Below are 14,830 nucleotides of genomic sequence, written 5' to 3'. Positions count from 1 at the left end.
ATTTCGGTTATTTACACTAGAAAAAAAATTAATCCGAATCACATAATAATCAATGTATAATTTCTGAGTGCTAGAGCAAAGTTTAATTTAGCTAACCAACTAAGTCCATGGAACAAAGTCCTTCTTGACAAACTAATATTCGCTGTAATATTCAAGAAATAGTTTTATGAAATATGTTCACAAAGAGCACATCATTAGATTCTGCGTTTAACAATATTGACCCAGACCACAATTTCACATCTCATTTAATTACGATTCGCTGTGATATTGTCCTGTAATCTACTACTAGGTCTACTGATTTGGTGTTCCTCTTCAGGTTTTCAGACTAAAATTTTTCAGTTGTTGTTCACGTGTGTGCTAGAGAGCCCGAATTTATCTCCTTGATTTGATCGTGGTACTAATGTTTGGTGAAAATGATAAATTATGCTGTCATTGTGTATTTTTCAGCTCCCCCCTGTTATGTCCTCTCTGTCTCTCAGGTTGAAATGCTGCACTCAACACTTTGTCCTGAAATACCCTCAATCTAGGGCCCACTTTTTTCGGTATGAGTCTAAACTTCATACTCATACAAAACATCAAGTCCAGCTATAATACTGTAATGTGTCAGTTCTCATACAGGAAACGGAAGATAGCTGGAACCCCTCAAACTGCAGGGAGTGACGACCCCACCTTATGGGAGTTCTAGGTCCCACTGGGCCGGTGAGTAGCACCTGGTAAGAGCCTTTTCCCAGGGTTACGTGGCGGATAGGCAGGACTCCTTAGCCACAGTAGGCAACGCGTCTAACGGAAGGAATCCGTGGTCCTCCTCGGTAAGATTTCTGCAACAGGCTGGTATATTGTTCGAGTACAATTGCAGTTCCTCATTATCTTCAAGACGCTTCTTATTTGAGGTGGGAGCTGGCTAACAAATTCAACCTTTGTAGATGATGATGATGATGATGATATGAATGCTATAAGAAACGGAGAAGAAAGATGATCTTTAACTGAATTCCTTTATCTTAAATTGCGTTAGAGATATTAAATTCTCACATTTGTTAATTTAAAGTAAAATTAAGCACTACGCCAGGACGGCGTATGGGGGAATGGATGTATAGATCCACATTTTCTTGACCTCGGTGCTAGCTGGAGGTGTGTAGCCAGCTTCACGGCCATGCCGCTTTACCCTCGCGGAAAGAGACCACTGTACACATTGGATAGGAAGTTGGGTGGACCCCACAGCCGGTCTGGACAACGTGGAGAAGAGAAAATTCTTGACCCTACCGGGGCTCAAACTCCGACTTCTCGGTTGTGCAGCTCGTAGCCAGTCGCTATACCGAGTTGTTTGGGCTCCTCACGGTAGTTAATTATTGATATTAATTCTGTTCTTGTGTTGTTACACCGTGTGGATGTGGGTGATTTTGCCGACAATTCGAAGGTATAATTTTCTTCAGTCTTCAGGGTCTAAGTATGTAGATTCGTGACTGTATATATAAATCCGCAATCAGTCTACCTCATCCAATCTACACACTTCAACACTGAAGATGGAGGCAGTATGTGCCCCCGAAACTTCAGCGACATCATCTACGTCCACATACAGTAAAAGCCCAAGAACGTAACTAACTTTAACTGATGTTGTTGCATAAGTATGCTTCCTAGTAGAAGTGAAGTGCTTCTAGGGGAGGTATCCCATTTCTAGGGATATGTTACCATCCACGATGAAGACATATGACGGATCTCACAAACTTTGACTGAAATCGGATGAGGCTTGAAGTATATACTTACGAGTTATAAGGTAAGAAGTAACAACTGTTATTATAAGTTGACCAGGAAGCTCCATAACTGTGATGTACCTCTCTTACTTCCATAGGCTGCATTCAGAAAACAACTTTGTACATACAGAACTACATACAAAGTATGTAACGGTAAATATAAATGTATCCCTGTACTTCATTCACTAACAACTTCACTCTGAAGACGTATGGTTTAGTGGAGAGATAGCTCCACCATTCTTCCCTGTGCTGAACGAAGTAAGTACTACTCCATGAAGGTGTATGGGGGAGAGTATATATAGATTCACATTTTCTTGACCTCTGCATTAGCTGGAGGTGAGTGGTCAGCTTCACGACTCGGCCGCTTCACCCCCGGGGAAAGAGCTCACGGTATCCATTGGATAGCAGGTTCGGTGGGGCCCAGAGCCGGTCTGGACACTGTCGAGAAGAGAAAAATATTAATCCTCCCAGAACTCGAACTCCGACCCCTCTGTAGACAAGCTCGTAGCCAGTTGCTATGCTGACTACGCCACCCCCGCCCCTAATGGGGGGTAAATTATATGTTCTAAATATTATTGCGGCAATATTTCAGAGAACAGAAAATACTCGAGGGGAAGCATCCATTTTACAGTATTTTTTCTTTCGGATTCAACACACCCAATTTTCCTTCACTTCGATTTCCCGGAGACACAAAGCCGTCATTGCAAAACCTGATATCACACTGCATAGAATTTCGAATGGTTCTTTTTATAATTTCGTTAAATATTATTACATTGAACAATAATATAAATAAATACTAAATACCTTATACTAGGCCGCGCCATAGCTCAAGCGGTTAGTTGCTGGCTTCCCACCGCGGCGGCCCTGGTTCGATCCCAGGTCTGGTCAAGTAGGATTTGTGGTGTACAAAGTGGCGTTGGGGCGGGTTTTCTCCGAGTACTTCGGTTTCCTCTGCCAATCTTCATTCCACCAAATTCTCCATCATCATAATCACCCGGGGCAGGCTACAATATGCCAATCAGTGGCCGCCGTGCCGAGTGGACCCAGTTGGACTCAACCCCCACTAAGCGAATATACCTTATACTACTACAGCGTGATATTCCGTAAGAAGACGTTCAAAGATAAAAATAATGCTTTCATGTGCTTAATTAAGCACCACTACATCAAGACATTTAGGTAAATGGAGGTACAGTTTCAAGGATTCTTAACCTCGACATTAAATGAGATAATTGGTCAGGTTCTCGCTCCTGTCGCTTTACCACTGAAATGGGGATTCCGGTATCCATTGAACAGGGTCTGAGTGGCCCTAAATACGGTTTCGTCACTGAGAGAAAGTAAATATAGCTTGCTCCTGTCGGAAATGGAACCTCCATATGTCAGTCATCCAACCATCAACCCACTTAATGTACCGAGTGATATATTCTGGCTCCCAAGTAGGTTATTCAGGGTAATTAATATCAATATGATTCGTAAGGGTGGCCGTGAGTTTTAAGGCATGAACTGTCTTCACTTGCTCGAATGTTGGGATCGTGGGTTCGAATCCCACACAAGTCATAATTGTATGGTGTATGTATGAGTTTATTCTCTGTTTGTGTCGTCCTGTGCGTAAGTAATGGCCTTGTGACGGGCTGATCACTCATTCAAGGAATCCTACCGTCCGTACAAAAAAGATTAGGAAACTGAAGAAGAGGCCAAGGCCCAACAGAGGGCTGTAGAGCCATTGATGAATTAATGAAAAATAATTGTTAAGGAAATAATATTAATATGGTTCTTAAGAAAATAATTTATATTATTTGAAAATACTTCAAATATAAGTGACAAAATCTAAAAAAAGTGACAAGCGTTTCTGTAGAATTTCCTGCCGTCTTTGTTCGAACGGAATAGATGGAATGTAGGCTAGTTTATGAGGGTCTATGGAGCAATGTAAGAGACAGTTATGAGTTGTTATATCTCCAGAGAACAGAGAGGATCATGAATAGGTCAAAATGCTGTAAAATGCACTTAATTTTAGAGCGTTATAATCTCGAATGATCACCGATCAATATCAGGCCATAAACAATGGTGCAACCTGCAAGCAACAACAACCGCATCCCTGCAGTAAGTATGGGTTGCTGTGAGTGCTTCGAGTCTCATATAGACCAAGATGCGTTACAGTTCAATGCAGCTTCAAACTATAGTCTCCTCCATTGTCTGGTATCAGACTAAATGATGTTCCCTTTTACCTATCGTTACAATAACAAACTCTCGATTTCAATATCATGAAGACATTAATTCTGGTAATATACATCATTCTGAAGGGTGCTACAAACCGGATGGTCGCCGATTTCATTTCCGATGAGGTCACTGGATTTGCAATTGTCCCTATCCTTCCAGCCGCACTATGACCCTGGGGTCGACTCAGCATCTAACAGAAATGAGTACCAGGAATCTTCTGGGAGTAAAGAGGCGCCGGCGCGTAAGACTGACAACTTCACCGCCTTCTGTGAGCCGATTTTCTAGAAAATGTTGGAGCCTCGACGTCTCACAACCCTATAAGACTTCACGGTCTGTTACAGGAATAGCTTTACCTCTTTCACCTTTTATTATTTTCTGACATGTGATACAGTGCTGTGACCGCCTCTGTGGTCTAGTGATCAGAGATCCTGGCTACAGATCCAGAGATCCGGGTTCCATTCCCGGCGTTATCAAATTTTCTGAGACATAGTGGGTCTGGAACGGGGTCCACTCAGCATCGTGAAGATAACTGTGGAGCTATTTCCAGGAAATAGCGGCTCCGGTCTAGAAAATCGAGATTAACGGTCCTGGGGATTCGTTGCGCTAACCACTCGACACCCTCTATCCGCTAAGTTGGCATTAACTTCGCCGACAAACGGCGGTCGCTAGGCCAATATAGTTTGTTTGCGGACTACAGGCTACGGAGTTTTTTTTTTTTTTTGATGCTGTGTTGTCCGATGGAAGTTCACCGACACTTCGATGAAAATACTGTTTCCGTCTTCAAAGTAGAAGCAAGCCAAGCAAGTATCCAGCAAGCAGAGTTTGTCGACTCTTTATTCTTTGTTACTTATGTGATTACAGATCAACCCTGAAGATGGACGCAGTACGTTCCTCCGAACTGGACCACACGGTGTGACATCCCTCAAGTTATTCACGACTCTTCAAATTCGCGGCTGTGAGAATCTCGAACCCAGAATAGCTACTGTTTTATATGAAACGCTGCTTTGGAACTTCCTGTGATGTCTCTGCAGCAGTGACTGCATGGCGTCTGGCTCCGTTTCAAATTGACTCCAGGTTTTCTTGCGTAATGTAGAACACGCGTGTGGAGTTGCCACCCTAACATGACACTAGGGAAGGAAATATAGACCTCCGTTTCGCTGGTATAGGGAAAAGGCACCACCAAAATAGGTTCTACATTATAACGTGTTTAATTAAATTTCTAACAGTTTTATGTATTTATGGGAATGTATTCAAGGATCTCAGAACTAACAAGCAAAAATTAATTGATCAAGATTCCTCTCATCTGAATATAATTTCATGCATTCCGTTAAGAGTCGCACGGTCAAGTCGGTTGGCTTTTAATGGACTACATGACGCCATATTCCAGAACTGAGAGCTCTTCATAAGCCGCTCTGTGAGAACTTAACGCCCTCTATGAACACATCAGCTGAAGACGCAACAAATCTCAGCCCAACATATACTTACTTACTTTTTTTTAATTCGCTTAGTGAGGGGTGGAGTCCATCTGGGTCCACTCGGCACGACGGCCACTGATTGGCCTATTGTACTTGCCTCGGGTGATTATGATGATGGAGAATTTGGTGGAATGAAGATTGGCAAGGGAAACCGAAATACTCGGAGAAAACCCGCTCCAGCGCCACTTTGTCTACCACAAATTCAACTTGACCAGACCGAGGATCGAAACCGGGCCGCCGCGGTGGGAAGCCAACGACTAACAACTTGAGGTATGGCCCGGTCTACTTACTTATGGAGCTGAGCCCTTCGTGAGGAGAAGCCAAATCTGCAGCTACTCAAAAATTTCCCAGCATTTTATGGAACCCGAAGGTTTATTACCGTGTTCACAAGAGCCCTCCACTGGTCCCTATCCCGAGCTAGATCAATCCAATTCTTACCATCCAAATCTATCTCTCTATGATCCATTTTAATATTGTCCACATAAAAACCAAATAAACTTCGTGGCTTTAGTCCTCAAGCGAACTATATCGACCGAGCGACAGCCGCTTGTCGGCGAAGTTAGTGCCAACTTTAGCGGCCAGAGGGCCTCGCGTGGTCAGCGTAGCATATCCCCACGGCCGTTAATTTCTGTTTTCTAGACCGGAGCCTTTATTTCCTTGAAATGGCTCCTCAATTATCATCACGAGGCTTAGTTGACCCCGCTCCAGACCCAATACTTCTCAGAAAAAGAATTTTGTAACGCCGGAAATCGAACCTGGACCTTTGGATCTGTAGCCAGGAACGCTAACCACTAAACCACAAAGGAGATCTATATTCTTCACATATGCAAAAGGAAAAGCTGAATGTTGTAATCGAAGAAATGCAAAGTTCTCACTCGACTTCTACTAGCACGTGAGTACACAACAGGAAGGCTATATTTATCCTTCCACCTACATGTTTTATGCCCAAAATAACTGAAAGATGAAAGGTTATATCAGAAACTTATATTTAAAATTATATGGAGAATCTAATTTTTGTTCCTATCTTTAAAATGTAGTGGTCACGCGATAGCGTAGTTGGTTGGAGTTCTATGCTAGAAGCCGGAAGGTCGCGGGTTCGAATCCCGACGAGGTTGTTTGATTCTTTTTCAAACTGATCTAATCCTGGATTCGATTGAGTCTCTAACAGAAATTAGTACCATGAATCTTCCTGGGATTAAAGGGCGGCCGGTGCGTAAGGCTGTAAACCTCACCGCCATCTGTGAGCCGATTGTCTAGAAAATGTGGGAGCCTCAACCTCTTACAATTCTATAGACCTTCACGGACTGTTACAGGGATAGCTTTTACTTTTCTTTCTCCCCATCTTTATAATATAACTCAAAATTTATAACAAAACCAAGTTTAATTTTCTCGAAAACTACCTATCTTAAAAGTCAAATTTCATTAAGACACGAAGATTGTTCCGAAAAGGTTTTTATAAGTTAAACGTGTTTTATATAACAATTTCTTTTCATTTTATTTTCATTTTATGAAAGATTTAAATCATAAAGACTGCAATGGGGAATAATTTGTACCCCAAAGGTCATTTAGGAATTCTGTATCGCACAGCACAGTACCTTCAAAGTCAAGATATCCCAGAGAGCTGCAAAGCCGGATAGCAAGATTTATTTCGGATACTATCAAGGAATGTAATTTCTGTTAGTAGAAATAAACTCAGGAATTTCGAACATTCTGATAGCGAGCAGTAAGTACATAGGAATTTCCTTACAGAGCGTATACAGGACTTCTTGTTAGCTATCTGACAGGCTTCACTCGCCAGTATTTCGAATATCCTTACAGACTGTTAATTAATGTAAACTCGATATATTCATCGTCTGACCGAACTGTAAATAGAGATCATCACCAGACATGGATAGGAGCACTTTCGAGTCGAATTTTCTATAACGAAAAATCTAAGCTTTCGAAATGACAGCAGCTCTCGTAACATTGGTCACTCAATCATGGAGCTGAGCCCTTCTTGAGAAACCGCCAATTCTGCAGCTACCCAAGAATTTCCCAGCATTTATGGAACCCGAAGTTTCATTACCGTGTTCACAAGAGCCCTCCACTGAACCCTATCCTGAGACAGATCAATCCAATCCATACAATCCAAACATATATCTCTAAGAAGAAAGCAGTCTTCTGGGATTTGGCACCGTGTATATGTGGTGTTAACGCCACATATACACGGTGCCAAATCCAAGAAGACTGCTTTCTTCATAGTCACCGCCGTGAAAGCCTCAAATCTTACATATATCTCTAAGATCCATTTTAATATTATCCGCCCACCTAAGCCTTGGTCTTCCCAGTGGTCCCTTCCCATCTGGCTTTCCCACCAATATTCTATATGCATTTCTTTTCTCCCCCAGTCGTACTACATGCCCTACCCACATCATCCTCCTTAACTTTCTCAGGACATTGATTGTACTTATTTTTAATTTATATCTTACTGCACCGATAAAATATCACATCTGAATATTAGTTAGTATTGGTGTTTAGAATTTGTGAAACCCTAGGTTACAATCTCATCCCTGAGATCCATGTTTTCATGTTTCTATAGTAACTCCATTGTAATTCTTTAGTATTACAATAAATTTCAACACTACAGCATCCTTCCACAACCTTTAAAACTCATCACTCTCAATAATCATTCAATCTGATTTTATCGTATGTTCTATGAATTTGATGAAGCGTCATTAAATAAACAAAAAGGAAATTTCGTATACGAAAACTAGTCCCGCCATTATAAAATCTGTTTTCGAACAATTGTTGCTGAAATATATATTTAAATACTCAATGGGTAATTATATCTGTACAAAACCACTCCAAGTACTGTCTCGCTTTTACCTCCATCTAACGTGAATAATTAATTTCTCCTTAAAATGCACATTATGGATACTCACGTCAGAAATTTTCCACTAATTGTAAGGAATAAATTTACCTAACTAAACTGCAGTGTGGGTATATTCTTTCATCTCCCTGAAGGCAGCTAAAGAGACAACCTTATATATTTTTTACCTGGACAACAACAAAAAATTAACCGTAAAGATTCTAGATTAATGACATAAGCCCATATAACCTTACATTATATTACCGTCGCATATAACACTTGGATCGTGTACTCAGTTACCAATCACCCAGTACCGCCGCTATGCAGACACGAAGAGCTGCAGGAGAAGGGAGGATAGGCTTTAAGTCAGCAGCCAGGCAGGAAGACGTGGATCATCCCCCGCCGGATCGTCCCTGATGGGTAGAGCCATCATTTCTTTTCGCAGTCTTCAGACCCTACATACGTACAACCCCACCTAAGTCCCCCAGGGAGTCCTACGTCAGGAGGCAATAATGAAGACGACATCTCAACGCCTTGCCTTTTTCCCCCATTACCTTACTGTCTCTCTTATCTCCACTCGAGTTGTCCGCATTTCCATGTTTCCTTTGTTTCTTCCCACTGTGTCACACACGTAGGTTCGATACGAACCAGTGACCTGCTACCGAGTTCACACAATCTCTCGTCTTCAGATCTTACAGGCATATTTGCATGTCCAGCTGATCCGGTACCTTCATTGGCTCTACAAACCGAATTTCGAAAAGAGTGAAGCCACTGATGCTTTCTATAAATTCTGTGTCTAATTTACTCACAGAATAGTAATTTCAGTTCTTAATAATAATAATCTGTGGGCGCCCATGATGAACCTTGGCTCCTGTTTTACACTTTCTTAATCATATAAACAGTCGGTAGGACTCCTTTGACGGTGGATGAGCTTCCCGCAAGGCCGCAACCTGTACAGGATAACACAGAGACAGCATCAACGCACACAGACACCAATGCCTTCAGTGAGATTCGAATCCACGACCCCAGTGTTGGAAGGTTAAAAATATTTTCTGCCTTAGAACGCCCGGCCATTGTGACCGAATGTACACGTAACTATTTATTTGCTCCATTAATGATGAATTTATAAGAACGCGTGAAACCACTTCGAATCCAAGGGAGAGAACTTAAAGAAGAAACTGAAATAAATTCCATAATCCTGGATCTGCAGGCAAGAAAAGAAAATTGCTGTTCTTCACAGTAACAAAATAAGAAATTTATGAATATTTTCCATAATAGCAAATTAGCTAAGTGAATCTTTGGTGGTAGAACCTAAAAGCCAGATATTGTTAATAACGAAATCAGCCTCTAGACATAACCCATATTAAATAATCAGTTGCGAACAGCTGATAATGGGTGACCTTCTAGCCAGATATTTTATATAGGAATAAATAGTATTATCCGTGAAACAGCTTCCATCTTGCAAAATGTCATATAATCGGCAACAAAATTTCTAAATTATTTTAATGGCTCTCAATTACTCAGAATAGGAGACAATTTTATAGAAGTGGTTACTTGGTAGATTAATGGGTAATTATTAAAATTTAAGTTCAGCTACTTCATTTTAACCATCCATTGTACACAGGCAAGTATTCATTCTCGTTTTTAAATGAGAGAACTTTCATTGTTTTACAAAACTCTCTATTAATATTCCCGGGTGTTTTCCAAGACATTCAGGTTCCTTATGAATTATGTTTTACAGATTTTGCACATGCGTAGCCCTTTCCGGTGTGGAATTCATAAGCTGTGGAATACCGTAAAAATATTGGCGTACAAATATTGCACGCAGAATACAAAGCGCCGGTAGCCCGAAGACATTAACGGCGCCTCGCTGTTGCTTCAGACGATAAATCGTTAAGACGTGGCTGAGCTGGCTTCATGTGCGCACCTTCTGACCTCCGCTCAGCACAGCAAAGTAAAGCGTACTCTTCCATTTGAAGACCCACGAATGTAAAGACCTCTACAGCAGTTAAACTGTGGCTTCATCCTTGTTCACTCATCATTCTAACAACTTCCAGTGCAGTGGCTTTCAACATTTTCATGTTACGTTCTCATCGGTCATTTTATCAATAAGCTGTAAAGTTAAGGTAAAGTTGTGCCTGTACTTAAGCACTACTCCATGAAGGTGTATGGGGAAGTGGATATATAGATCCACATTTTCTTGACCTCTGCACTGGTCGGAGGTGATTGGTCAGTTTCATGCCCCGGCCGCTTTATCGCCGGGAAAGAGCCCCTCTGTACCCATTGAACACGAGGTTAGGTGGGCCCCAGAGCCGTTCTGGATGACGTGGAGAAGAGAAAATTCTTGATCATACTAGGACTCGAACTAGGACTCTTCTGTCGTCCAGCCCGTGGCTTGTCGCTATACCGACTGAGCTATATCCCACCGTAGTCCCGTGTTATTGAAGTATCGCCTCTTGCCTTTCGCTGAATTATTATTACTTGCGGCTTCATCTCCATAGGTTATGCAGTGTCGAATGGAAGACGATCGGAAGGACGAATTCTGAATGTACACATCGTTACTTTTTTTTTTTCGCTGGCTCTACAGCCCCCTTGGGCCCTGGCTTCTGATTTTCAGTTTCACGATCATTTTACAGACAGTAGGACTCTTTGGAAGGGTGATCAGTTCGTCGCAAGGCCTCTAGCTAAACACAGGATAACACAAACACAGAATAAGCACATACACAGACCAAATATCCACATGCCTTGTGTGGAATTCGAACCCACGATCACGGCTTCCGAGCGAGCGAAGACAGTATATGCCTTAGAACGCTTGGCTACCGTGACCGGTCACACCGTCATCTACTCTGGGTTAATATCCCATAATCTTCCAGGAGGGCTGAAGAAAACCGCGATTTCTTTTATGAAGTTTACTGTCTTTTAGTGAGTGATTTTTTTGTAATAAGGAGGGTGTTCTGAACATATCAAAGGAACGTACTACTTCCATCATCATGGTAGAAGTACTCGTATAATCCAAGAAAATAACCAAGGAGAGTGAGACGATAAGCAATCTATGTTTCCTGTATGTTTTTCCTGCATGTTTGTCTTATTCTTCGAGCATGAAGATGGCAATAGTATACTTCTCCCAGTATCTTCTCCCAGAAGATAGCACCATTCAGAGTTACAGCTGTCGGATCCACGAATGAACTATCGTTATCCGCCATGACTACGCTACTCAACTTGCACAGAACTCGAGGGCTTCAATCGGAATACACGGCGTCGCATCCCGGAAGATAATATTCTTCATACTGTCTCCTTGTGACAGCTTCAAGTCGAGCCCAGTTCCATGAATTTTGCTTTTGATTCTTAGTGTGAATTCCTGTTCTAATGACACAATATTCTTTTAGAAACGAACACGTAATGGTAGACCTTACTGATCCACCGTTACCAGCCATAAATACTTACTCTGAACTGCGTAGCACTTACGTTTGTTTACAGCTATGTAACTACGCGCAACATTATCGAATACACGAATACAATGTAATTACTAACGTCAGTGATACATCAAGGTATCTGTGTAAGTGGTAATTCCGCGCTATGTGTATGTGTGTCAATGACTTCATTAATCTTTCAGGTAACGCCAACACTACGCTCCATTACGAGAAATGTTGCTACAACACTTTGTGTGTCTGTCTGTCTGTCTGTAGTTGAATGGGACTGTAATGCACCCATCAGACAGTCCGCAGCAACACAACTGTTAAGGCCCAAACCCCATTTCCCCCTTGATGGAATAATTCTGCACGGAATGTAGGGAGATCTGTAATAGCGACTGTATTTCGGTACAAACCATTCAGACTCTATCCGTTACACACAAGCTGATTGTGGTTTACCTCTATCAAGAAAGATATATTATGGAGATTCTTTCCAAAGATGTGTTGCTTTTCTTTACGAAATGGTCATTTTATTGTAGAGCGGCACTTTTATAAGCATTGCATGCATATGGAAACAAGAGAAAGCAATTTAGTTTGATTTATCGCCTCTTTGCTTCTTCTCCTTTCCTTCTCTCATAACCTTCCCTCCTACCGAACAAGCTGGCTCAGTGGTAAAGGTTCTGATTTGTATCTGTGAGCGCTTGGTTTACTTCTTGGTTGGGTCCACGTATTCTTGACCTCGGCACTAGTTCACTAGTGGTTAATTTCACGCCCCGGCTGCTTTACACTCGAGGAAAGAGCCCCCAGTAGCCATTGGATAGGAGGATGGTTGGGCCTCAGATCCGGTTTGGACGCTGTGGACAAGAGCTCCTTGCTCCTACCGGGACTCGATCTCTCTGACCCCTCAGCCGTCCAGCCCGTAGCCAGTCGCTATGCAGCCTGCTCTAACCCGGCTCCCTTAGATCTAATTAACATAAAGGTATTAGGAAAGAATTTTTTGTTGTCGTTGTTATATATATATTTTTTTTCTTTTCCCTTGGCACTACAGCCCCAGTGGGCCTAGGCCTACCTCCATAAACTTCTCCGTTCACTTCGGTTTTTCTAGATCTTACACATTCGGTAGGACTCCTTGGGCGGGTGATCAGCTCGTCGCAAGGTTTCTACCTGTACACAAACACAGAAAAACGCACACACACAAACTAAACATCCATGCCCTGAGTGGGATTCGAACCCACGATCCCGGTTTCCGAGCGAGCGAAGACAGTACATGCCTTAGACCGCTCAGCTACCGTGACCGGCAGTGTTGTTATAGTTGTTGTATAGTCCCATTTTATTTGCAATCTGTACTAATACATTCAGCAAATTGTTATGGTGTGCTTTGACTTGAAGAGGAGAGCTCATTTGCACTCATCTTTAGTGNACATTCAGCAAATTGTTATGGTGTGCTTTGACTTGAAGAGGAGAGCCTTCTTTAGTAAGTAGGCTTGAAGCCTCGTGTGACTTTTGGGGAGTGCTTACTATCTAGATCTTTAACCTAAAATTATTAGCATACTATTACAATAGAAATCTGGTGGGCAGGTCATTTGGCAGATGTCTTCGCAGACGCCAGAAGTCCGGTGGCTCCGTAAGGCGGGCGGCTAGGTTGTTTGGATGTGCTCTGAGCCGAGTGTTGTATAGGGCGCTGTATCGGCGGCTTCCTTCTCTCACTCTTGGTATTTGGAGATCTCTTCTGACGGCTATGTTCGGTACGTACCAGGGTGCGTCCACTATCACGCGCAAGGCTTTAGCTTGAAATCGTAGGAAAGGACTGAAAATATAATCGGTAGGAAACAAAATGGATGGATTCAGACAAAAGTAGACGAATAATACGGGTAGAATAACTGATGAAAAATGCCGAAACATATTCCAGAGCATAGATCAAAGATGCCGAAAAGGAGTGCAACCTTGGGAAATAAGGAACGAGAGTGGGAAGAACGTGAATTTGATTGTAAGCAACACGAAGTGTGGAAGGAATAAAATGACAATAAATTGCAGGACATGTAATGAAATATGCATCATTAATCCTGTCCGCAGAAGAATGGCCTTATGTGTGAACTTCATCTTTCAAGCTTTAACTGCGTCGTGTTTAACCTCGAAAGTCGAATTAATTTATTACATATACAAGTCGCTTGAACCTAAGTACAAGCAGAGTGGCCCTAATTTCCGTTTCCATTACATGTGGCTGTGCATACTGTCACTGACTCGAAGTTATCTTCCTCTTTGTTAGGATGCGATTAAAATTTTACGGAGTTCGTGTGATTAGCCTGGAGATCTCACATACGAACATAAAACGAAAAGTCCAATTTGGGCTCTCGTAGAAAAGTCTCACATTTTCTCAGTCAGACAGTTGCAGTTTGTATAAAAAATTAACACCCTCAGCAACCACAACAAAGCGTCCGAGTTATGAATCGTGCCAGGGCTGCACAACTTCAAACTAATGAGATGCCCTACTGTACGCTAGGCACGCACCTGAGGACGACATTGTAAAAAAAAAATATTTCTTTTTTCAATGTACGAACACAAATATGCTCTTAAATCATCAGATCTATTAAACGCAAGCAAGGGAATAAGATCTAGACACATAAGATTCAGGAAATTATTTTACAAGTTACATACACTTTGCTGTTTCCTAGGAATTCCAGATTAACCTCATTGAGAGGAGCAAATAGTTTCGCAAAGACGCCAATTCACAACAGAAACGCATTTTCTTCTTATACTCTGTGAATTATATTTAATTTCATCTCTCGAGAAAAGCGAACTCTCCCTTACGAGGCCAAAATTTCGTATGATATATTTTCTTGACGTTAATCAGCGAATATCATTTTCCATTACCGCTATAACAGCGCGAAATTTACAGCAGGTCAGAGAGCTGTTAACGCCTCAAATTAAATTGGCAACTTTCATAACTACCTTCATGACATGTTATGCTGATTCTGCACTTCTCACAGTTACTTATCAGATAGTGCATGAAATCAACTGAAAATTTTATTTTTTTAACATGATATGCAGCCACATGCTTGAACAGGAAGAAAGCACCAACACGGAAGGATACTCTCGCTGGTCGCTAAAAAAAAAAAAAAAAGATAGTGAAAGGTC

Source organism: Cryptotermes secundus, unplaced genomic scaffold (genome assembly GCF_002891405.2).
Source record: "Cryptotermes secundus unplaced genomic scaffold, Csec_1.0 scaffold560, whole genome shotgun sequence".
NCBI lineage: Eukaryota > Metazoa > Arthropoda > Insecta > Blattodea > Kalotermitidae > Cryptotermes > Cryptotermes secundus.
Note: the sequence above shows the minus strand (reverse complement) of the source record.